Below are 23,819 nucleotides of genomic sequence, written 5' to 3'. Positions count from 1 at the left end.
AAGAGACTCATAGAGACTCAAAGAGACCCACAGAGACCCAAAGAGACTCATAGAGACCCAAAGAGACTCATAGAGACTCAAAGAGACACACAGAGACCCATAGAAACCCACAGAGACCCAAAGAGACTCATAGAGACACACAGAGACCCATAGAGACCCATAGAGACCCACAGAGACCCAAAGAGACTCATAGAGACACACAGAGACACACAGAGACCCATAGAAACCCACAGAGACCCAAAGAGACTCATAGAGACACACAGAGACCCATAGAGACTCATAGAGACACACAGAGACCCAAAGAGACTCATAGAGACACATAGAGACCCATAGAGACTCATAGAGACACACAGAGACCCAAAGAGACTCATAGAGACACACAGAGACCCATAGAGACTCATAGAGACACACAGAGACTCATAGAGACCCATAGAAACCCACAGAGACCCAAAGAGACTCATAGAGACACACAGAGACCCATAGAGACTCATAGAGACCCATAGAGACACACAGAGACCCATAGAGACTCATAGAGACCCATAGAGACACACAGAGACTCATAGAGACCCATAGAGACTCATAGAGACCCACAGAGACTCATAGAGACCCACAGAGACCCATAGAGACACACAGAGACCCATAGAGACCCACAGAGACCCAAAGAGACTCATAGAGACACACAGAGACCACCTACCCACAACTTTTTAACAAATCAAAATCCACTTCCATCGCCCCCTCCGCGCTCACAGATGGCCCGGATGAGCCCCACGTCTGGCTGGAAAGAGGGGAGGGGCAGGAGGGGTGGGAGGAGGGGTGGGAGGAGGGGGAGGGGTGGGAGGAGGGGGAGGGGTGGGAGGGGCGTGAGGGGTGGGAGGGGCGTGAGGGGTGGGAGGGGCTAAAGGAGGGGGAGGGGCTGGAGGAAGGGGAGGGGCGTGAGGGGCGTGAGGGGCGTGAGGGGCGTGAGGGGTGGGAGGGGCTAAAGGAGGGGGAGGGGCGGGAGGAGCGAGAGGGGCTAAAGGAGGGGGAGGGGCTGGAGGAGGGGTGGGAGGGGCGTGAGGGGTGGGAGGGGCCAGAGGAGGGGGAGGGGCTGGAGGAGGGGCGTGAGGTGCGGGAGGGGCTAAACGAGGGGGAGGAGCGGGAGGAGGGGGAGGGGCTAAACGAGGGGGAGGGGCGTGAGGGTGGGGAGGGGCTAAAGCAGGGGGAGGTGCTGGAGAAGGGGGAGGGGCTAGAGGAGGGGGAGGAGCTGGAGGGTCGGGAGGAGGCAGAGGAGCAGCAGAGGGCAAGGGGCGACCCCCGGCACGTTGGAGGATCGTCAGGTGTACGTCGTTTCTGGGCCAACGAGCGAAGCAGCGTGGTCCTCGCCTGCTCCAGCGACTCGAACCCCCCGGCCAGACTCGCCTGGCTACCCGCAGGGAGACGCGGGGTGGGTGGGTGGGGGTGGTAGTGTACAGTGTATAGTGTAGTGTATAGTGTAGTAGTGTATAGTGTAGTAGTGTATAGTGTAGTAGTGTAGTGTATAGTGTAGTAGTGTATAGTGTAGTAGTGTATAGTGTAGTAGTGTATAGTGTAGGAGTGTACAGTGTAGTAGTGTATAGTGTAGTAGTGTATAGTGTAGTAGCGTATAGTGTAGTAGTGTATAGTGTAGTAGTGTATAGTGTAGTGTGGTAGTGTAGTGTAGTAGTGTATAGTGTAGTGTGGTAGTGTAGTGTAGTAGTGTATAGTGTAGTGTATAGTGTAGTAGTGTATAGTGTAGTGTATAGTGTAGTAGTGTATAGTGTAGTGTAGTAGTGTATAGTGTAGTGTATAGTGTAGTGTATAGTGTAGTAGTGTATAGTGTAGTAGTGTATAGTGTAGGAGTGTATAGTGTAGTAGTGTATAGTGTAGTGTATAGTGTAGTAGTGTATAGTGTAGTAGTGTATAGTGTAGGAGTGTATAGTGTAGTAGTGTATAGTGTAGTGTATAGTGTAGTAGTGTATAGTGTAGTAGTGTATAGTGTAGGAGTGTATAGTGTAGTAGTGTATAGTGTAGTGTATAGTGTAGTAGTGTATAGTGTAGTGTATAGTGTAGTAGTGTACAGTGTAGGAGTGTACAGTGTAGGAGTATATAGTGTAGTAGTGTAGTGGTGTATAGTGTAGTAGTGTGTAGTGTAGTAGTGCACAGTGTAGTAGTGTATAGTGTAGTAGTGTATAGTGTAGTAGTGTACAGTGTAGTAGTGCACAGTGTAGTAGTGTACAGTGTAGTAGTGTATAGTGTAGTAGTGTATAGTGTAGTGGTGTATAGTGTAGTAGTGTATAGTGTAGTAGTGTATAGTGTAGTGTATAGTGTACAGTGTGGTAGTGTATAGTGTAGTAGTGTATAGTGTAGTAGTGTATAGTGTAGTGTATAGTGTAGTAGTTTATAGTGTAGTGGTGTATAGTGTAGTAGTGTAGTAGTGTATAGTGTAGTAGTGTATAGTGTAGTAGTGTATAGTGTAGTAGTGTATAGTGTAGTAGTGTATAGTGTAGTAGCGTATAGTGTAGTGTAGTTTATAGTGTAGTAGTGTATAGTGTAGCATAGTGTATAGTGTAGTAGTGTGTAGTGTAGTGTAGTAGTGTAATAGTGTATAGTGTAGTGTATAGTGTAGTGTACAGTGTAGTGGTGTATAGTGTACAGTGTAGTAGTGTAGTGTATAGTAGTGTATAGTGTAGTGTACAGTGTAGTGTACAGTATAACGTGAAGTGTAGTGTACAGTGTAGTGTGCAGTGTAGTGTGCAGTGTAGTGTACAGTGTAGTGTGCAGTGTAGTGTACAGTGTAGTGTACAGTGCAGTGTACAGTGTAGTGTACAGTGTAGTGGGCAGTGTAGTGTACAGTGTAGTGTGCAGTGTACAGTGTAGCGTGCAGTATAGTGTACAGTGTAGTGTTCAGTATAGTGTACAGTGCAGTGTACAGTGTAGCGTGCAGTGGAGTGTACAGTGTAGTGTGCAGTGTAGTGTACAGTGTAGTGTACAGTGTAGTGTACAGTGTGGTGTGGTGTACAGTGTAGTGTACAGTGTAGTGTGTAGTGTAGTGTGCAGTGTAGTGTGCAGTGTAGTGTACAGTGTAGTGTATAGTGTAGTAGTGTATAGTGTAGTGTATAGTGTAGTAGTGTAGTAGTGTATAGTGTAGTAGTGTATAGTGTAGTGTATAGTGTATAGTGTAGTGTATAGTGTAGTAGTGTATAGTGTAGTAGTGTATAGTGTAGTAGTGTATAGTGTAGTGTACAGTGTAGTGTACAGTGTAGTGTACAGTGTAGTGTACAGTGTAGTGTACCACGATGATCCTCCTCCCTTCTTCCTCACTCCCCCCACCTCAGATGGAAGCAGCAGCAGGTGGAGGTGAGCCTCACGGTGGAGGTCACGCCGGAGGTCACGCCGGAGGTCACGCCGGAGGTCACGGCAGAGGTCACGCCAGAGGTCACGCCAGAGGTCACGCCAGAGGTCACGCCAGAGGTCACGCCAGAGGTCACGGTGTCTCCGCCCCTTCGGCACGGCTGAGCTTTGTTCGCGTGTCCCGCTCTCAGAGTGGAGACTTTGACTGCCATGCTCACAACGTGGCGCTGGGCACCTCACGGAGCTCCACCGTCAGCCTCACCGTGCTCTGTGAGGGGGGTGGGGGTGGTGGTGGTGGTGGTGATGGTGGTGGTGGTGGTGGTGTGGTGGTGGTGGTGATGGTGGTGGTGGTGAGGGTGGTAGTGGTGGTGTAGTGGTGGTGTTGGTGGTAGTGGTGATGGTGGTGGTGGTGATGGTGGTGGTGGTGGTGGTGAGGGTGGTGGTGGTGGTGGTGGGGGTGGTGGTGGTGGTGGTAGTGATGGTGGTGGTGGGGGTGGTGGTGGTGGTGGGGGTGGTGGTGGTGGTGGTGGGGGTGGTGGTGGTGGTGGTGGTGGGGGTGGTGGTGGTGGTGGTGAGGGTGGTAGTGGTGGTGGTGGCGGTGGTGGTGGTGGTGTAGTGGTGGTGGTGGTGTTGGTGGTAGTAGTGGTAGTGGTGGTTGTGGTGGTAGTGGTGGTAGTGGTAGTAGTGGTAGTGGTGGTAGTTGCAGTAGTGGTGATAGTGGTGGTCGTAGTAGTGGTAGTAGTGTAGTAATAGTGGTGGTAGTTGTGGTAGTAGTGTAGTAGTAGTGGTGGTAGTGTTGTAGTGGTGGTAGTGGTAGTGGTGGTAGTTGTGGTAGTAGTAGTGGTGGTAATGGTGGTAGTTGTAGTGGTAGTGGTGGTAGTGGTAGTAGTGGTGGTAGTGGTAGTAGTAGTGGTGGTAGCGTTGTAGTAGTTGTGGTGGTTGTTGTAGTGGTGGTGGTAGTGCTGGTAGTAGTAGTAGTGGTGGTAGTAGTGGTGGTTGTGGTGGTAGTTGTAGTGGTGGTGGTGGTGGTAGTGGTGTTAGGGGGCGTGGCACCCAGGTGACGCCCCCTCCCACCCCCATTGTGACGTCACAGACGCCCCCGACGCGTCACCGCGTTGCCACGTGGTTGCCGTGGGTGGCTACGCCTCGCTGCTCCTCTCCTGCTATTGGCTGGGGGGGGGGGGGGGGGTGGGGCGTGTTAGGGGGCGTGACACCCAGGTGACGTCCCCTCCCACCCCCGTTGTGACGTCACAGACGCCCCCGACGCGTCACCGCGTTGCCACGTGGTTGCCGTGGGTGGCTACGCCTCGCTGCTCCTCTCCTGCTATTGGCTGGGAGGGCTCCCAGCTGCGTCGCTGCGCTGGGTCAAGGCCGGGGCCGGCTCCAGCCTCGGAGTTTACAAGCAGGAGGCCAACTTACAGGTGGGTGGGTGTAGGTGTGGGTGTAGTTGTGTAGGTGTGTGTAGGTGTAGGTGTGTGTAGGTGTGTGTGGGTGTAGGTGTGGGTGTAGGTGTGTGGGTGTAGGTGTGTGTGTGTGTAGGTGTGTGTGTGTGTAGGTGTAGGTGTGTGTAGGTGTGTGTAGGTGTGTGTGTGGGTGTAGGTGTGTGTGTAGGTGTGGGTGTGGGTGTAGGTGTGTGTGTGTAGGTGTAGGTGTGTGTGTGCAGGTGTGTGTAGTGTGTGTAGGTGTGTGTGGGTAGGTGTGTAGGTGTGTGTGTAGGTGTGTGTGTAGGTGTAGGTGTGTGTCTGTGTAGGTGTGTGTGTGTAGGTGTGGGTATGTGTAGGTGTGTAGTGTGTGTGTGTACGTGTGTGTGTGTGTGGGTGTAGTGTGTGGGTGTAGGTGTGTGTGTGTGTAGTGTGTGTGGGTGTAGGTGTGTGTAGGTGTGTGTGTAGGTGTGTGTGTGGGTGTGTGTGTGTGTAGTGTGTGTGTAGGTGTGTGTGTGTAGGTGTGTAGGTGTGTGTGTGTAGGTGTAGTGTGTGTGTGTAGGTGTGTGTGTAGGTGTGTGTATGTAGGTGTGTGGGTGTAGGTGTGTGTGTGTAGGTGTGTGTGTGTGGGTGTGTGTGTGTAGTGTGTGTGTAGGTGTGTGTGTAGGTGTGTGTGTAGGTGTAGGTGTGTAGGTGTGTGTGTGTGTGTAGGTGTGTGTGTGTAGGTGTGGGTGTAGGTGTGTGTAGGTGTGTGTGTGTGTGTGTAGTTGTGTGTGTGTTGGTGTAGGTGTGTGTGTGTAGGTGTAGGTGTGTGTGTGTAGGTGTGTGTAGGTAGGTGTGTGTGTAGGTGTATGTAGGTGTGTGTGTGTGTAGGTGTGTGTGTGAGTGTGTGTAGGTGTGTGTAGGTGTGTGTAGGTGTGTGTGTGTAGGTGTGTGTGTAGTGTGCGGCAAAACAACCCCCTACCTCCTCGCGGTGCCGGACGGGCAACTCTGTCGTGGACAGTGCTGTGGGGGGAGATCCAATTTTGATTGGCTCCTCCCCTCATGGCGTCTGTGTCCACCACAGGGGCAAAACGGGGGCTCTGGACGGGTGCGAGGGGCTGGTAACCCCTCCACCTTCAATTAATTACCACGAAACCACGAATTAAACTGAAATATATAACTAATAAGCTTGTGCCGGAGGCCCCGGGGGGCCAGGCGTCTATGACGTCTCCTGGCCAAACCCCAATTGGCGGAGCCAGGAGATTGAATACCTACCCTCAGGGCTACTCCAGAAACAACGAAAAGCCACTACGGGTGGCCACATGGAATGTTCGAACGCTCACTGCAGAGGAGAGGCTGCCACTCCTCTGTCGGGAGCTGGACCGGTACCGCCTGGATCTATGCGGCATTCAGGAGGTCCGGTGGACCGGCTCTGGCTCCTGCCACCATGAGGGGTGGACAGTCCTCTACTCGGGGCAGCAGACTGCCAAACAACAGGGTGTGGGTCTTCTTTTGAACAAAAGAATGAAGGGGGCGTGGGAGCATGGCGGTGAAGTGTGGGAAGCTGTAAGTCCCAGGCTACTTTGGGCTTGCCTTCCCATCAACCGGAGGCGAGGAATGGTGGTCGTGGTTACTTATGCCCCCACCGAAGATGAACATCCGTGGAGGGATGCAGGCAAAGCCTATGAGTCAGATGCCTTCTATGACCTCCTGTCACAGGTGCTGGCAAAAGCGGCCCCTCGGGATAGAGTCATCATGTTGGGTGACTTCAATGCCCGAGTTGGTCATGATACTGGCACCTGGTCTGGAGTGATTGGAGGGCATGGGCCAGATCAGCTCAATAACAACGGTAGGAGGCTGCTAGATTTTTGTGCAGCCCATGGGCTTGTAATTACCAACACGCTGTTCCGGCATCGGCGCATCCACACAACATCATGGATGCATGCCGGGTCCAAGCAAGAACATCTGTTGGACTACATAGTGACGGACCAGCGAATGCGAGCCCATGTCCTTGACACCAGGACCTACCGTGGAGCTGATCTGCCCTCTGACCATCGACTAGTCATCTGTAAGATGCGCCTGCCATTCTTCCACTCCGGTGGTGGGTGTACACCCAGGACCCCATTCCAACATAAAGTGGCCTGGTCTCAGTTATCTGATGAAAGTTGCAAACGAGAATTTCATCATCGCTTGCGGCTGGGGTTGGCATCGTCCCCGACTCCTCCTGATGTCGAGGGTAAATGGGCGAGGTTTAGGACTGTGACTCATGCAGCTGCAATGGCTGCTTTGGGTACGCGGTCCAGACCTCCCCAGAGACCCTGGCTGACAGAGGAGGTGTTCAGGATGGTTTAGAAAAAGCGACAGGCCCACTGTCATCGGCTACAGAATCCCACGTCAGAGAATGAGGAGGCTTACCGCAGCCTTCGCTCGGAGGTTTGGAGAGCCGTGAGGCGTTGCAAGGATGGGTGGTGGTTGCGGGTTGCTGAGGAGATGGAGTCTGCCTCAGTGGCCCGTGATCACAAATCTCTATTTAACTCCATCAAAAAAAGTAACCTGCAGCGCCACACCGATTACCATCATTAGGGGAAAAAACGGTGATCCAATCTCCGACCCCCAGGAACAGGTTCGCAGATTTGCTGAGCATTTCTGAGGTCCTGGGGGAGGGAAAATCCCTCAGCCAGGAAAACATCGTGGCACAAAGTGAGGATGACCCTGCTGAGGCTGCGGTGCCTCAAATATTGGAAGAAGTCACCCCCTGTGAGTGGCTGGCTGAGGTGCCATCTGCTGAGGAAGTATTGAAGGCGATCCGGAGTCTGAGACCAGGAAAGGTAGCGGGCAGAGATGATCTCCTAAGCGAAATGCTGAGGGAGGGTGGCGTTTGTGCACAGACTGCCCTATATGACATCATAACAACAGTCTGGACCACTGGACGGGTTCCACAGGATTGGAAGGATGCCCTGGTGGTCCGCACAGGGGACCGCACAGACTGTAACAACTACAGGGGCATCTCACTCCTCAGTGTGCCGGGAAAGGTCCTGGCAGGATTATTCAACATCGCCTTGCCAGGCACGCTGAGGAGAGGCTTGCGGAGCCCCAATGCGGTTACAGGAAAGGGCGGTCCTGCACAGATGCCATATTTTCTGTCCGTCTGCTACAGCAGAGGTGTAGGGAATTCCAACAAGACCTACATCTCTGCTTTATTGACCAGGTCAAGGCCTATGATACCATCAGTAGGCCTTAGGCTTTGGGTCGTTCTTCGTGCATTCGGAGTCCCTGACCCTCTGCTCACGATCATTAAGGACCTTCATGATGGTGAGCGGGCCCGGGTAAAACTACGTGGCCTGGAGTCAGAGCCATTCCCTGTACACCTTGGGGTGCGACAGGGATGTCCTCTGGCTCCCACATTATTTAACATCTATTTTGACCACGTAGTTCGTGAAGCCTTCAATAGCTGTACCGGGGGGGAATCTCCATCTGGTACAGATACAATGGGAGGCTGATGGATGACCCCCGGATGTCCGGTCAAGGGATGGCTCCCTATTGCTCAACCACGTTATTATGTATGCCGATGATTTGGTAACAGCCGCTCAGTCAGAGGAGGAGTTGTAGACGCTGCTGCTGAGACTGGCAACTGGCCCCTCCCACTCCTCCCTCCTCCGCCCCTCCCCCTCCCCCTCCCCCTCCCCCCAGGTGCTTCAGGGAGTGGAGGTGACCAACAGCACCACCTTCAACTGCGAATGTCGGCACCCATCCATGCGAGAAGCCAGCAAGGCCTGCTCAGCCACCGTCTGTGAGAGGGGGTCACGTGGGTCAGCTGGTTGAAGGGAGGCGTGGTCTGTGGTGGTCACGTGGTGACACACACGGTGGGGGGGAGGAGTCAGCGGGTCAGCTGGTCAAGGGAGGCGTGGTCTGTAGTGACCACGTGGGTCAGCTGCTGAAGGGAGGCGTGGTCTGTGGTGGTCACGTGGTGACACTCGGGGGAGGAGTCAGAGGGGCAGTTGGTTGAAGGGAGGCGTGGTCTGTGGTGGTCACGTGGTGACACTCGGGGGAGGAGTCAGCGGGGCAGCTGGTCAAGGGAGGCGTGGTCTGTGGTGGTCACGTGGTGACACTCGGGGGAGGAGTCAGAGGGCGCAGTTGGTTGAAGGGAGGCGTGGTCTGTGGTGGTCACGTGGGTCAGCTGGTGAAGGGAGGCGTGGTCTGTGGTGGTCACGTGGTGACACACGCGGGGGAGGAGTCAGAGGGCGCAGTTGGTGAAGGGAGGCGTGGTCTGTGGTGGTCACGTGGTGACACACACGGTGGGGGGGGGAGGAGTCAGAGGGCGCAGTTGGTTGAAGGGAGGCGTGGTCTGTGGTGGTCACGTGGTGACACACGCGGGGGAGGAGTCAGAGGGGCAGTTGGTGAAGGGAGGCGTGGTCTGTGGTGGTCACGTGGGTCAGCTGGTGAAGGGAGGCGTGGTCTGTGGTGGTCACGTGGTGACACTCGGGGGGGAGGAGTCAGAGGGGCAGTTGGTTGAAGGGAGGCGTGGTCTGTGGTGGTCACGTGGGTCAGCTGGTGAAGGGAGGCGTGGTCTGTGGTGGTCACGGGGTGACACACGCGGTGGGGGGGGAGGAGTCAGAGGGGCAGTTGGTGAAGGGAGGCGTGGTCTGTGGTGGTCACGTGGTGACACACGCGGTGGGGGGGGGAGGAGTCAGAGGGGCAGTTGGTGAAGGGAGGCGTGGTCTGTGGTGGTCACGTGGTGACACTCGGGGGAGGAGTCAGAGGGCGCAGCTGGTCAAGGGAGGCGTGGTCTGTAGTGACCACGTGGGTCAGCTGCTGAAGGGAGGCGTGGTCTGGGGTGGTCACGTGGGTCAGCTGGTGAAGGGAGGCGTGGTCTGTGGTGGTCACGTGGTGACACTCGGGGGGGAGGAGTCAGAGGGGCAGTTGGTTGAAGGGAGGCGGGGTCTGTGGTGGTCACGTGGGTCAGCTGGTGAAGGGAGGCGTGGTCTGTGGTGGTCACGGGGTGACACACGCGGTGGGGGGGGAGGAGTCAGAGGGGCAGTTGGTGAAGGGAGGCGTGGTCTGTGGTGGTCACGTGGTGACACACGCGGTGGGGGGGGAGGAGTCAGAGGGGCAGTTGGTGAAGGGAGGCGTGGTCTGTGGTGGTCACGTGGTGACACTCGGGGGAGGAGTCAGAGGGCGCAGCTGGTCAAGGGAGGCGTGGTCTGTAGTGACCACGTGGGTCAGCTGCTGAAGGGAGGCGTGGTCTGGGGTGGTCACGTTGGTCAGCTGGTGAAGGGAGGCGTGGTCTGTGGTGGTCACGTGGTGACACACACGGTGGGGGGGAGGAGTCAGAGGGCGCAGTTGGTTGAAGGGAGGCGTGGTCTGTGGTGGTCACGTGGTGACACACGCAGGGGGGAGGAGTCAGAGGGGCAGTTGGTGAAGGGAGGCGTGGTCTGTGGTGGTCACGTGGTGACACACGCAGGGGGGAGGAGTCAGAGGGGCAGTTGGTGAAGGGAGGCGTGGTCTGTGGTGGTCACGTGGTGACACTCGGGGGAGGAGTCAGAGGGGCAGTTGGTTGAAGGGAGGCGTGGTCTGTGGTGGTCACGTGGTGACACACGCGATGGGGGGGAGGAGTCAGAGGGGCAGTTGGTTGAAGGGAGGCGTGGTCTGTGGTGGTCACGTGGGTCAGCTGGTGAAGGGAGGCGTGGTCTGTGGTGGTCACGGGGTGACACACGCGGTGGGGGGGGAGGAGTCAGAGGGGCAGTTGGTGAAGGGAGGCGTGGTCTGTGGTGGTCACGGGGTGACACTCGGGGGAGGAGTCAGAGGGCGCAGTTGGTTGAAGGGAGGCGTGGTCTGTGGTGGTCACGTGGTGACACTCGGGGGGGAGGAGTCAGAGGGGCAGTTGGTTGAAGGGAGGCGTGGTCTGTGGTGGTCAAGTGGGTCAGCTGGTGAAGGGAGGCGTGGTCTGTGGTGGTCACGTGGTGACACTCGGGGGGGAGGAGTCAGAGGGGCAGTTGGTTGAAGGGAGGCGTGGTCTGTGGTGGTCACGTGGTGACACTCGGGGGAGGAGTCAGAGGGCGCAGTTGGTTGAAGGGAGGCGTGGTCTGTGGTGGTCACGTGGGTCAGCTGGTGAAGGGAGGCGTGGTCTGTGGTGGTCACGTGGTGACACACGCGGTGGGGGGGGAGGAGTCAGAGGGGCAGTTGGTGAAGGGAGGCGTGGTCTGTGGTGGTCACGTGGTGACACACGCGGTGGGGGGGGAGGAGTCAGAGGGGCAGTTGGTGAAGGGAGGCGTGGTCTGTAGTGACCACGTGGGTCAGCTGCTGAAGGGAGGCGTGGTCTGTGGTGGTCACGTGGGTCAGCTGGTGAAGGAAGGCGTGGTCTGTGGTGGTCACGTGGTGACACACGCGAGGGGGAGGAGTCAGCGGGGCAGCTGGTCAAGGGAGGCGTGGTCTGTGGTGGTCACGGGGTGACACTCGGGGGAGGAGTCAGAGGGCGCAGTTGGTGAAGGGAGGCGTGGTCTGTGGTGGTCACGTGGTGACACTCGGGGGAGGAGTCAGAGGGGCAGTTGGTTGAAGAGAGGCGTGGTCTGTGGTGGTAAAGTGGGTCAGCTGGTGAAGGGAGGCGTGGTCTGTGGTGGTCACGTGGGTCAGCTGGTGAAGGGAGGCGTGGTCTGTGGTGATCACGGGGTGACACTCGGGGGAGGAGTCAGAGGGCGCAGTTGGTTGAAGGGAGGCGTGGTCTGTGGTGGTCACGTGGTGACACACGCGGTGGGGGGGGAGGAGTCAGCGGGGCAGTTGGTGAAGGGAGGCGTGGTCTGTGGTGGTCACGTGGTGACACTCGGGGGGGAGGAGTCAGAGGGGCAGTTGGTGAAGGGAGGCGTGGTCTGTGGTGGTCACGTGGGTCAGCTGGTGAAGGGAGGCGTGGTCTGTGGTGGTCACGTGGTGACACACACGGTGGGGGGGAGGAGTCAGCGGGGCAGCTGGTGAAGGGAGGCGTGGTCTGTGGTGGTCACGTGGTGACACACGCGGTGGGGGGGGAGGAGTCAGCGGGTCAGCTGGTGATGGGAGGCGTGGTCTGTGGTGGTCACGTGGTTCAGCTGGTGAAGGGAGGCGTGGTCTGTGGTGGTCACGTGGGTCAGCTGGTGAAGGGAGGCGTGGTCTGTGGTGGTCACGTGGTGACACTCGGGGGAGGAGTCAGAGGGCGCAGTTGGTTGAAGGGAGGCGTGGTCTGTGGTGGTCACGTGGGTCAGCTGGTGAAGGGAGGCATGGTCTGTGGTGGTCACGTGGTGACACACGCGGTGGGGGGGGGAGGAGTCAGAGGGGCAGTTGGTGAAGGGAGGCGTGGTCTGTGGTGGTCACGTGGTGACACTCGGGGGAGGAGTCAGAGGGCGCAGCTGGTCAAGGGAGGCGTGGTCTGTAGTGACCACGTGGGTCAGCTGCTGAAGGGAGGCGTGGTCTGGGGTGGTCACGTGGGTCAGCTGGTGAAGGGAGGCGTGGTCTGTGGTGGTCACGTGGTGACACTCGGGGGGGAGGAGTCAGAGGGGCAGTTGGTTGAAGGGAGGCGGGGTCTGTGGTGGTCACGTGGGTCAGCTGGTGAAGGGAGGCGTGGTCTGTGGTGGTCACGGGGTGACACACGCGGTGGGGGGGGAGGAGTCAGAGGGGCAGTTGGTGAAGGGAGGCGTGGTCTGTGGTGGTCACGTGGTGACACACGCGGTGGGGGGGGAGGAGTCAGAGGGGCAGTTGGTGAAGGGAGGCGTGGTCTGTGGTGGTCACGTGGTGACACTCGGGGGAGGAGTCAGAGGGCGCAGCTGGTCAAGGGAGGCGTGGTCTGTAGTGACCACGTGGGTCAGCTGCTGAAGGGAGGCGTGGTCTGGGGTGGTCACGTTGGTCAGCTGGTGAAGGGAGGCGTGGTCTGTGGTGGTCACGTGGTGACACACACGGTGGGGGGGAGGAGTCAGAGGGCGCAGTTGGTTGAAGGGAGGCGTGGTCTGTGGTGGTCACGTGGTGACACACGCAGGGGGGAGGAGTCAGAGGGGCAGTTGGTGGAGGGAGGCGTGGTCTGTGGTGGTCACGTGGTGACACACGCAGGGGGGAGGAGTCAGAGGGGCAGTTGGTGAAGGGAGGCGTGGTCTGTGGTGGTCACGTGGTGACACTCGGGGGAGGAGTCAGAGGGGCAGTTGGTTGAAGGGAGGCGTGGTCTGTGGTGGTCACGTGGTGACACACGCGATGGGGGGGAGGAGTCAGAGGGGCAGTTGGTTGAAGGGAGGCGTGGTCTGTGGTGGTCACGTGGGTCAGCTGGTGAAGGGAGGCGTGGTCTGTGGTGGTCACGGGGTGACACACGCGGTGGGGGGGGAGGAGTCAGAGGGGCAGTTGGTGAAGGGAGGCGTGGTCTGTGGTGGTCACGGGGTGACACTCGGGGGAGGAGTCAGAGGGCGCAGTTGGTTGAAGGGAGGCGTGGTCTGTGGTGGTCACGTGGTGACACTCGGGGGGGAGGAGTCAGAGGGGCAGTTGGTTGAAGGGAGGCGTGGTCTGTGGTGGTCAAGTGGGTCAGCTGGTGAAGGGAGGCGTGGTCTGTGGTGGTCACGTGGTGACACTCGGGGGGGAGGAGTCAGAGGGGCAGTTGGTTGAAGGGAGGCGTGGTCTGTGGTGGTCACGTGGTGACACTCGGGGGAGGAGTCAGAGGGCGCAGTTGGTTGAAGGGAGGCGTGGTCTGTGGTGGTCACGTGGGTCAGCTGGTGAAGGGAGGCGTGGTCTGTGGTGGTCACGTGGTGACACACGCGGTGGGGGGGGAGGAGTCAGAGGGGCAGTTGGTGAAGGGAGGCGTGGTCTGTGGTGGTCACGTGGTGACACACGCGGTGGGGGGGGAGGAGTCAGAGGGGCAGTTGGTGAAGGGAGGCGTGGTCTGTAGTGACCACGTGGGTCAGCTGCTGAAGGGAGGCGTGGTCTGTGGTGGTCACGTGGGTCAGCTGGTGAAGGAAGGCGTGGTCTGTGGTGGTCACGTGGTGACACACGCGAGGGGGAGGAGTCAGCGGGGCAGCTGGTCAAGGGAGGCGTGGTCTGTGGTGGTCACGGGGTGACACTCGGGGGAGGAGTCAGAGGGCGCAGTTGGTGAAGGGAGGCGTGGTCTGTGGTGGTCACGTGGTGACACTCGGGGGAGGAGTCAGAGGGGCAGTTGGTTGAAGAGAGGCGTGGTCTGTGGTGGTAAAGTGGGTCAGCTGGTGAAGGGAGGCGTGGTCTGTGGTGGTCACGTGGGTCAGCTGGTGAAGGGAGGCGTGGTCTGTGGTGATCACGGGGTGACACTCGGGGGAGGAGTCAGAGGGCGCAGTTGGTTGAAGGGAGGCGTGGTCTGTGGTGGTCACGTGGTGACACACGCGGTGGGGGGGGAGGAGTCAGCGGGGCAGTTGGTGAAGGGAGGCGTGGTCTGTGGTGGTCACGTGGTGACACTCGGGGGGGAGGAGTCAGAGGGGCAGTTGGTGAAGGGAGGCGTGGTCTGTGGTGGTCACGTGGGTCAGCTGGTGAAGGGAGGCGTGGTCTGTGGTGGTCACGTGGTGACACACACGGTGGGGGGGAGGAGTCAGCGGGGCAGCTGGTGAAGGGAGGCGTGGTCTGTGGTGGTCACGTGGTGACACACGCGGTGGGGGGGGAGGAGTCAGCGGGTCAGCTGGTGATGGGAGGCGTGGTCTGTGGTGGTCACGTGGTGACACACGCGGTGGGGGGGGAGGAGTCAGAGGGGCAGCTGGTGAAAGGAGGCGTGGTCTGTGGTGGTCACGTGGTGACACTCGGGGGAGGAGTCAGCGGGGCAGCTGGTCAAGGGAGGCGTGGTCTGTAGTGACCACGTGGGTCAGCTGCTGAAGGGAGGCGTGGTCTGTGGTGGTCACGTGGGTCAGCTGGTGAAGGGAGGCGTGGTCTGTGGTGACCACGTGGGTCAGCTGGTCAAGGGAGGCGTGGTCTGTGGTGGTCACGGGGTGACATTCGGGGGAGGAGTCAGCGGGGCAGTTGGTGAAGGGAGGCGTGGTCTGTGGTGGTCACGTGGTGACACACGCTAGGGGGAGGAGTCAGCTGGTCAGCTGGTCAAGGGAGGCGTGGTCTGTGGTGGTCACGTGGTGACACTCGGGGGAGGAGTCAGCGGGGCAGCTGGTGAAGGGAGGCGTGGTCTGTGGTGGTCACGTGGTGACACTCGGGGGAGGAGTCAGCGGGGCAGCTGGTCAAGGAAGGCATGGTCTGCGGTGGTCACGTGGGTCAGCTGGTGAAGGGAGGCGTGGTCTGTGGTGGTCACGTGGGTCAGCTGGTGAAGGGAGGCGTGGTCTGTGGTGGTCACGTGGGTCAGCTGGTGAAGGGAGGCGTGGTCTGTGGTGGTCACGTGGTGACACACGCGGTGGGGGGGAGGAGTCAGCGGGGCAGCTGGTGAAGGGAGGCGTGGTCTGTGGTGGTCACGTGGTGACACACACAAGGGGGAGGAGTCAGCGGGGCAGCTGGTGAAAGGAGGCGTGGTCTGTGGTGGTCACGTGGTGACACACGCGGTGGGGGGGAGGAGTCAGCGGGGCAGCTGGTGAAGGGAGGCGTGGTCTGAGGTGGTCACGTGGCGACACGCACGGGTGGGGGGAGGAGTCAGCGGGGCAGCTGGTGAAGGGAGGCGTGGTCTGTGGTGGTCACGTGGTGACACACGCAAGGGGGAGGAGTCAGCGGGTCAGCTGGTGAAGGGAGGCGTGGTCTGTGGTGGTCACGTGGTGACACACGCAAGGGGGAGGAGTCAGCTGGTCAGTTGAAGGAAGGCGTGGTCGGTGGTGGTCACGTGGGTCACTGGTGAAGGGAGGCGTGGTCTGTGAGGTAGTCAACATCTGACAGGGTCTGGGATCGAACCCACGACCTCCTGTAGACCAGGCGAGGTAGTCAACATCACACAGTGTCTGTGATCTAACCCACGACCTCCTGTGTACCAGGCGAGGTAGTCAACATCTCACAGGGTCTGTGATCGAACCCACGACCTCCTGTGTACCAGGCGAGGTAGTCAACATCTCACAGGGTCTGTGATCGAACCCACGACCTCCTGTGTACCAGGCGAGGTAGTCAACATCTCACAGTGTCTGTGATTGAACCCAGGACCTCCTGTAGACCAGGCGAAGTAGTCAACATCTCACAGTGTCTGTGATTGAACCCAGGACCTCCTGTAGACCAGGCGAGGTAGTCAACATCTGACAGGGTCTGGGATCGAACCCACGTCCTCCTGTAGACCAGGCGAGGTAGTCAACATCACACAGTGTCTGTGATCTAACCCACGACCTCCTGTAGACCAGGCGAGGTAGTCAACATCTCACAGGGTCTGTGATCGAACCCACGACCTCCTGTGTACCAGGCGAGGTAGTCAACATCTCACAGGGTCTGTGATCGAACCCACGACCTCCTGTGTACCAGGCGAGGTAGTCAACATCTCACAGGGTCTGTGATCTAACCCACGACCTCCTGTGTACCAGGCGAGGTAGTCAACATCTCACAGGGTCTGTGATCGAACCCACGACCTCCTGTGTACCAGGCGAGGTAGTCAACATCTCACAGGGTCTGTGATCGAACCCACGACCTCCTGTGTACCAGGCGAGGTAGTCAACATCTCACAGTGTCTGTGATTGAACCCAGGACCTCCTGTAGACCAGGCGAAGTAGTCAACATCTCACAGGGTCTGTGATTGAACCCACGACCTCCTGTAGACCAGGCGAGGTAGTCAACATCTCACAGGGTCTGGGATCTAACCCACGACCTCCCGTGTACCAGGCGAGGTAGTCAACATCTCACAGGGTCAGGGATTTGAACCCACGACCTCCTGTATACCAGGCGAGGTAGTCAACATCTCACAGGGTCTGGGATCGAACCCACGACCTCCTGCAGACCAGGCGAGGTAGTCAACATCTCACAGGGTCTGGGATCTAACCCACGACCTCCTGTACGCCAGGCGAGGTAGTCAACATCTCACAGTGTCAGGGATCGAACCCACGACCTCCTGCACAACAGGCGAGGTAGTCAACATCTCACAGGGTCACGGACCGAACCCACGACCTCCTGCAGACCAGACGAGATAGTCAACATCTCACAGTGTCAGGGATCTAACCCACGACCTCCTGTATTCCAGGCGAGGTAGTAAACATCTCACAGGGTCAGGGATTGAACCCAGGACCTCCTATGTACCAGGCGAGGTAGTCAACATCTCACAGGGTCAGGGATTGAACCCAGGACCTCCTGTGTACCAGGCGAGGTAGTCAACATCTCACAGGGTCAGAGATCGAACCCACGACCTCCTGTATACCAGGCGAGGTAGTCATCATCTCACAGGGTCTGGGATCGATCCCACGACCTCCCGTGTAACAGGCGAGGTAGTCAACATCTCACAGTGTCTGTGATCTAACCCACGAACTCCTGTAGACCAGGCGAGGTAGTCAACATCTCACAGGGTCTGTGATCTAACCCACGACCTCCTGTGTACCAGGCGAGGTAGTCAACATCTCACAGGGTCTGGGATTGAACCCACGACCTCCTGTGTACCAGGCGAGGTGGTCAACATCTCACAGTGTCTGTGATCTAACCCACGCCCTCCTGTGTACCAGGCGAGGTAGTCAACATCTCACAGTGTCTGTGATCTAACCCACGACCTCCTGTGCACCAGGCGAGGTAGTCAACATCTCACAGGGTCTGTGATCTAACCCACGACCTCCTGTAGACCAGGCGAAGTAGTCAACATCTCACAGGGTCTGGGATCTAACCCACGACCTCCTGTAGACCAGTCGAGGTAGTCAACATCTCACAGGGTCAGGGATTTGAACCCACGACCTCCTGTATACCAGGCGAGGTAGTCAACATCTCACAGGGTCTGGGATCGAACCCACGACCTCCTGCAGACCAGGCGAGGTAGTCAACATCTCACAGGGTCTGGGATCTAACCCACGACCTCCTGTACGCCAGGCGAGGTAGTCAACATCTCACAGTGTCAGGGATCGAACCCACGACCTCCTGCACAACAGGCGAGGTAGTCAACATCTCACAGGGTCACGGACCGAACCCACGACCTCCTGCAGACCAGACGAGATAGTCAACATCTCACAGTATCAGGGATCTAACCCACGACCTCCTGTATTCCAGGCGAGGTAGTAAACATCTCACAGAGTCAGGGATTGAACCCAGGACCTCCTGTGTACCAGGCGAGGTAGTCAACATCTCACAAGGTCAGGGATTGAACCCAGGACCTCCTGTGTACCAGGCGAGGTAGTCAACATCTCACAGGGTCAGAGATCGAACCCACGACCTCCTGTATACCAGGCGAGGTAGTCATCATCTCACAGGGTCTGGGATCGAACCCACGACCTCCTGTAGACCAGGCGAGGTAGTCAACATCTCACAGGGTCTGTGATCTAACCCACGACCTCCTGTGTACCAGGCGAGGTAGTCAACATCTCACAGGGTCAGGGATTGAACCCACGACCTCCTGTGTACCAGGCGAGGTAGTCAACATCTCACAGCGTCTGTGATCCAACCCACGAACTCCTGCACACCAGGCGAGGTAGTCAACATCTCACAGTGTCTGTGATCTAACCCACGACCTCCTGTGTACCAGGCGAGGTAGTCAACATCTCACAGGGTCTAGGATTGAACCCACGACCTCCTGTGTACCAGGCGAGGTAGTCAACATCTCACAGGGTCTGTGATCGAACCCACGACCTCCTGTAGACCAGGCGAGGTAGTCAACATCTCACAGTGTCTGTGATCTAACTCACGACCTCCTGTAGACCAGGCGAGGTAGTCAACATCTCACAGGGTCTGTGATCTAACCCACGACCTCCTGTGTACCAGGCGAGGTAGTCAACATCTCACAGGGTCTGGGATTGAACCCACGACCTCCTGTGTACCAGGCGAGGTAGTCAACATCTCACAGGGTCTGTGATCCAACCCACGAACTCCTGCACACCAGGCGAGGTAGTCAACATCTCACAGTGTCTGTGATCTAACCCACGACCTCCTGTGTACCAGGCGAGGTAGTCAACATCTCACAGGGTCTAGGATTGAACCCACGACCTCCTGTGTACCAGGCGAGGTAGTCAACATCTCACAGGGTCTGTGATCGAACCCACGACCTCCTGTAGACCAGGCGAGGTAGTCAACATCTCACAGTGTCTGTGATCTAACTCACGACCTCCTGTAGACCAGGCGAGGTAGTCAACATCTCACAGGGTCTGTGATCGAACCCACGACCTCATGTGCACCAGGCGAGGTAGTCAACATCTCACAGGGTCTGGGATTGAACCCACGACCTCATGTGCACCAGGCGAGGTAGTCAACATCTCACAGGGTCTGTGATCGAACCCACGACCTCATGTGCACCAGGCGAGGTAGTCAACATCTCACAGGGTCTGGGATCGAACCCACGACCTCATGTACACCAGGCGAGGTAGTCAACATCTCACAGGGTCTGGGATTGAATCCAGGACCTCCTGTGTACCAGGCGAGGTAGTCAACATCTCACAGGGTCTAGGATTGAACCCACGACCTCCTGTGTACCCGGCGAGGTAGTCAACATCTCACAGGGTCTGTGATCTAACCCACGACCTCCTGTAGACCAGGCGAGGTAGTCAACATCTCACAGGGTCTGTGATCGAACCCACGACCTCATGTGCACCAGGCGAGGTAGTCAACATCTCACAGGGTCTGTGATCGAACCCACGACCTCATGTGCACCAGGCGAGGTAGTCAACATCTCACAGGGTCTGTGATCGAACCCACGACCTCATGTGCACCAGGCGAGGTAGTCAACATCTCACAGGGTCTGTGATCGAACCCACGACCTCCTGTGTACCAGGCGAGGTAGTCAACATCTCACAGGGTCTGTGATCGAACCCACGACCTCATGTGCACCAGGCGAGGTAGTCAACATCTCACAGGGTCTGTGATCGAACCCACGACCTCATGTGCACCAGGCGAGGTAGTCAACATCTCACAGGGTCTGGGATTGAACCCACGACCTCCTGTGTACCAGGCGAGGTAGTCAACATCTCACAGGGTCTGTGATCGAACCCACGACCTCATGTGCACCAGGCGAGGTAGTCAACATCTCACAGGGTCTGTGATCGAACCCACGACCTCATGTGCACCAGGCGAGGTAGTCAACATCTCACAGGGTCTGTGATCGAACCCACGACCTCATGTGCACCAGGCGAGGTAGTCAACATCTCACAGGGTCTGTGATCGAACCCACGACCTCATGTGCACCAGGCGAGGTAGTCAACATCTACCCACCCACGTGGACCCGCAGATCTGCCAGCCGGTGACCTCTCCTGCCGTGTGGAGCTCAGCCGATCCAGCGACCTGCTGATGCTGTCGTGCCGCTGGACGGGTGGTCAACCGCCAGCCTTGCTTGAGTGGAGGCTGCCGGACGGAGAGGCGATGGGAGTGGCTGCCAACCTCAGCAATGTGCAGGTTGGAGACACAGAGACACAGAGAGAGACACAGAGAGACACAGAGACACAGAGACAGAGACAGAGACACACAGAGAGACACAGAGAGACACAGAGACACACAGCGAGACACACAGAGAGAGGCGATGGGAGTGGCTGCCAACTCCAGCAATGTGCAGGTTGGAGACACAGAGACACTGAGACGGAGAGAGAGACACAGAGACACTGAGACAGAGACACAGAGACACTGAGACACTGAGAGAGAGACACAGAGACAGAGAGAGACACAGAGAGAGACAGAGAGAGAGACACAGAGAGAGAGACACAGAGACACAGACACTGAGACACTGAGACAGAGACACAGAGAGAGAGACAGAGACACAGAGACACACAGAGAGAGACACAGAGAGAGACACAGAGACACAGAGAGACACAGAGAGAGAGAGACAGAGACAGAGAGACACTGAGACAGAGACACTGAGACACAGAGAGAGGCGATGGGAGTGCTGCCAACTCCAGCAATGTGCAGGTTGGAGACACAGAGACACAGAGACACTGAGACAGAGAGAGACAGAGAGACACTGAGACAGACACAGAGACACTAAGAGAGACACAGAGAGAGAGACGGAGATACAGAGACACTGAGATACAGAGACACTGAGACAGAGAGAGACAGAGAGATACTGAGACAGACAAGGAGACACTAAGAGAGACACAGAGAGAGAGAGACGGAGACACAGAGACACTGAGATACAGAGAGAGACACAGAGAGAGACACAGAGAGACACAGAGAGAGACACAGAGACACAGACACAGAGAGACACAGAGACACTGAGACAGAGAGAGACAGAGACACTGAGACAGACACAGAGACACTAAGAGAGACACAGAGAGAGAGACGGAGACACAGAGACACAGAGACACTGAGATACAGAGAGAGACACAGAGAGAGACACAGAGAGACACAGAGAGAGACAGAGACACACAGACACAGAGAGACACAGAGACACAGAGACACTGAGATACAGAGAGAGAGAGACACAGAGAGAGACACAGAGAGACAAAGAGAGAGACAGAGACACAGAGACACAGAGAGAGACAGAGACACAGAGAGACACAGAGAGAGACACAGAGACACAGAGAGAGACACTGAGACAGAGAGACACTGAGACACAGAGACACAGAGAGACAGAAACACAGAGAGAGAGATGGAGACACAGAGACACAGAGACACTGAGACACTGAGACAGAGACAGAGAGAGAGACACAGAGAGAGACAGAGAGAGACAGAGAGAGGGACACTGAGACACTGAGACACAGAGAGACAGAGAGAGACACAGAGAGAGACACACAGAGAGACACAGAGAGACACAGAGACACTGAGACACAGAGACAGAGACACAGAGAGAGAGACACAGAGACACAGACACTGAGACACTGAGACAGAGACACAGAGACACTGAGACACGGAGAGAAAGACAGAGAGAGACAGATACACTGAGACAGAGACACAGAGACACAGACAGACACAGAGACACAGAGACACTGAGACACAGAGAGAGACAGAGAAAGGCAGAGACACAGAGAGAGTAACACAGAGACACTGAGACAGAGACAGAGAGAGAGACACAGAGACACTGAGACACGGAGAGAAAGACAGAGAGAGACAGATCACCAGAGACACTGAGACACAGAGAGAGCGAGAGACAGAGACACAGAGAGAGACACAAACTCACCACCACACAGAGACCCACAGACTCACCACAAAGACACCCACAGACTCACCACACAGAGACCCACAGACTCACCACACAGAGACCCACAGACTCACCACATAGAGACCCACAGACTCACCACACAGAGACCCACAGACTCACCAACCACACAGAGACCCACAAACTCACCACACAGAGACTCACAGACTCACCACACAGAGACCCACAGACTCACCACACAGAGACCCACAGACTCACCACACAGAGACCCACAGACTCACCACACAGAGACCCACAGACTCACCACACAGAGACCCACAGACTCACCACACAGAGAGACCCACAGACTCACCACACAAACACCCAAAGACTCACCACACAGAGACTCACAGACTCACCACACAGAGACCCACAGACTCACCACACAGAGACCCACAGACTCACCACACAGAGACCCACAGACTCACCACACAGAGACCCACAGACTCACCACCACACAGATACCCACAGACTCACCACACAGAGACCCACAAACTCACCACACAGAGACTCACAGACTCACCACACAGAGACCCACAGACTCACCACACAGAGACCCACAGACTCACCACACAGAGACCCACAAACTCACCACACAGAGACTCACAGACTCATCACACAGAGACCCACAGACTCACCACACAGAGACCCACAGACTCACCACACAGAGACCCACAGACTCACTCATAGAGACCCACAGACTCACCACACAGAGACCCACAGACTCATCACACAGAGACCCACAGACTCACCACACAGAGACCCACAGACTCACTACACAGAGACCCACAGACTCACCACACAGAGACCCACAGACTCACCACACAGAGACCCACAGACTCACCACACAGAGACTCACCACACAGAGACCCATAGACTCACCACACAGAGACCCACAGACTCACCACACAGAGACCCACAGACTCACCACACAGAGACCCACAGACTCACCACACAGAGACCCCACAGACTCACCACACAGACACCCACAGACTCACCACACAGAGACCCACAGACTCACCACACAGAGACCCATAGACTCACCACACAGAGACCCATAGACTCACCACACAGAGACCCACAGACTCACCACACAGAGACCCACAGACTCACCACACAGACACCACCAGACTCACCACACAGAGACCCACAGACTCACCACGCAGAGACCCACAGACTCACCACCACACAGAGACCCACAAACTCACAACACAGATGCCCACAGACTCACCACACAGAGACCCACAGACTCACCACACAGAGACCCACAGACTCACCACACAGAGACCCACAGACTCACCACACAGAGACCCACAGACTCACCACACAGAGACCCACAGACTCACCACACAGAGACCCACAGACTCACCACCACACAGAGGACCCACAGACTCACCACACAGAGACCCACAGACTCGCCACACAGATACCCACAGACTCACCACACAGAGACCCACAGACTCACCACACAGAGACCCACAGACTCACCACACAGAGACCCACAGACTCACAACACAGAGGCCCACAAACTCACCACACAGAGACCCACAGACTCACCACACAGAGACCCACAGACTCACCACACAGAGACCCACAGACTCACCACACAGAGACCCACAGACTCACCACACAGAGACCCACAGACTCACCACACAGAGACCCACAGACTCACCACACAGAGACCCACAGACTCACCACACAGAGAGACCCACAGACTCACCACACAAACACCCAAAGACTCACCACACAGACACCCACAGACTCACCACACAAAGACCCACAGACTCACCACACAGAGACCCACAGACTCACCACACAGAGACCCACAGACTCACCACACAGAGACCCACAGACTCACCACACAGAGACCCACAGACTCACCACACAGAGACCCACAGACTCAC

General features: G+C 57.0%; 2 long non-coding RNA genes across 2 annotated transcripts; both read left to right on the top strand.

Annotated features, from left to right (window-relative positions):
- Positions 1-1,263: 1,263 nt before the first annotated feature.
- Positions 1,264-4,526, top strand: LOC142907758 (uncharacterized). Its single transcript, XR_012931256.1, has 3 exons — positions 1,264-1,423; positions 3,333-3,618; positions 4,442-4,526. It is a non-coding gene; the product is annotated as an uncharacterized LOC142907758 (long non-coding RNA).
- Positions 4,527-4,629: 103 nt separating this feature from the next.
- LOC142907745 (uncharacterized) lies at positions 4,630-20,329 on the top strand. The gene is made up of 3 exons (XR_012931250.1): positions 4,630-4,769; positions 8,442-8,541; positions 20,020-20,329. It is a non-coding gene; the product is annotated as an uncharacterized LOC142907745 (long non-coding RNA).
- Positions 20,330-23,819: the final 3,490 nt, after the last annotated feature.

Source organism: Petromyzon marinus, chromosome 82 (assembly GCF_048934315.1).
Source record: "Petromyzon marinus isolate PM22_M1 ecotype Great Lakes invasive population chromosome 82, UKy_Petmar_22M1.pri1.0, whole genome shotgun sequence".
Lineage (NCBI taxonomy): Eukaryota > Metazoa > Chordata > Hyperoartia > Petromyzontiformes > Petromyzontidae > Petromyzon > Petromyzon marinus.
This window is presented reverse-complemented; position numbering and strand designations above follow the sequence as displayed.